Below are 1,222 nucleotides of genomic sequence, written 5' to 3'. Positions count from 1 at the left end.
GGAAGAAGAGGAAGAAGAAGAAGAAGAAGAAGAAGAAGAAGAAGAAGAAGAAGAAGAAGAAGAAGAAGAAGAAGAAGAAGAAGAAGAAGAAGAAGAAGAAGAAGAAGAAGAAGAAGAAGAAGAAGAAGAAGAGTTGAAAATCACGTCTGACTCACAACTTACAAAGTTACCATTAATACCTTCTCAGTGTCTGGGCAGTTGCTGAAATCGCTTGCCTACCAAGTAAAATAGGAAGCTCGATTGAGAAGCAGAAGCATTAAACATAGAGGGTCTTTGGCACTCGAGGCCAAGAGATGTTAAACGCACAACAAAGCGTGGTTGATTGTACGGTTGCCAGCGTGGAAAAACGAAACGTGCTTGGACACATTTTTAACAGGCTGGCAGCCATCTCTTAGAAAACAGTATTCTCCTTTGGTGTCTCCTGGTGTGGGACTGAAGGCACAAAGGATGGGGCAAAGGATGCTTCGGTTGCATCAATCTAGTGCAGAGGTAGGCAACCTCGGCTCTTTTATGACTCATGGACTTCAACTCCCAGAATTCCTGAGTCAGCTATGCTCCCCCTGCAGCCCCATAGGGGACGGGGGGGGGCGGTCTGTTCTGCATCAGCTGCTACATCCAAGGGAGTCGAGGGGGAGGCCTCCGCCTGTCTCTGTGGCGCAAGTGGTTAGCGCGTCTGGCTGTTAACCAGAAGGTTGGTGGTTCGAGCCCACCCAGGGACGGCCGTGGGTGCTCCACCCCTTTGACGAGGTGGCCGAGTGGTGAAGGTGATGACGAGGTGGCCGAGTGGTGAAGGTGATGGACTGCTAATCCATTGTGCTCTGCACGCGTGGGTTCGAATCCCACCCTCGTCGGCACCTTTTCCTTCTAGTTGCAGGATTTGGAGTGAAAGGATCAGTCCTGCGCTGTACCTCGGGAGGGTGAAAAGCAAGAGCAGCGTTGTTATTTTGACCTTGTTTGTGCTCTTTCTTCAGGGAAAGTATTATTCCTTGTTCTCATTTTTTTTATCCCTTTATCCTGCCAATCGAATCCATTATGGCCCCTATATTCTTGATTTGATGTCTGTGCATTCCACACAAGCTGACCATTAGTCAGGGCACTTCTGTAGCCTTCTACTGGTCTCACGTATTCATATATAAATATAATCATTTTGTATTTTCTTCCCCTCATTTTGCTATGATTGGTCGTAAGCCTACCTCCTCTTTTCAATGTATGCAACATATTT

At 47.3% G+C, this 1,222-nt stretch overlaps 2 non-coding genes across 2 annotated transcripts; both read left to right on the top strand.

The window, feature by feature from the left end:
* The first annotated feature begins 645 nt into the window (after positions 1–645).
* TRNAN-GUU lies at positions 646–719 on the top strand. The gene has a single exon. It is a non-coding gene; the product is annotated as a tRNA-Asn (tRNA).
* A 50-nt stretch (positions 720–769) lies between these two features.
* On the top strand, positions 770–851 carry TRNAS-GCU. Its single transcript has one exon. It is a non-coding gene; the product is annotated as a tRNA-Ser (tRNA).
* The last annotated feature ends 371 nt before the right edge of the window (positions 852–1,222 follow it).

This window comes from Protobothrops mucrosquamatus, unplaced genomic scaffold (assembly GCF_001527695.2).
Source record: "Protobothrops mucrosquamatus isolate PMUCROS unplaced genomic scaffold, P.Mucros_1.0 scaffold42107, whole genome shotgun sequence".
NCBI lineage: Eukaryota > Metazoa > Chordata > Lepidosauria > Squamata > Viperidae > Protobothrops > Protobothrops mucrosquamatus.
The sequence above is the reverse complement of the archived record's forward strand: the minus strand, read 5'-3'. Positions and strand labels throughout refer to the sequence as shown.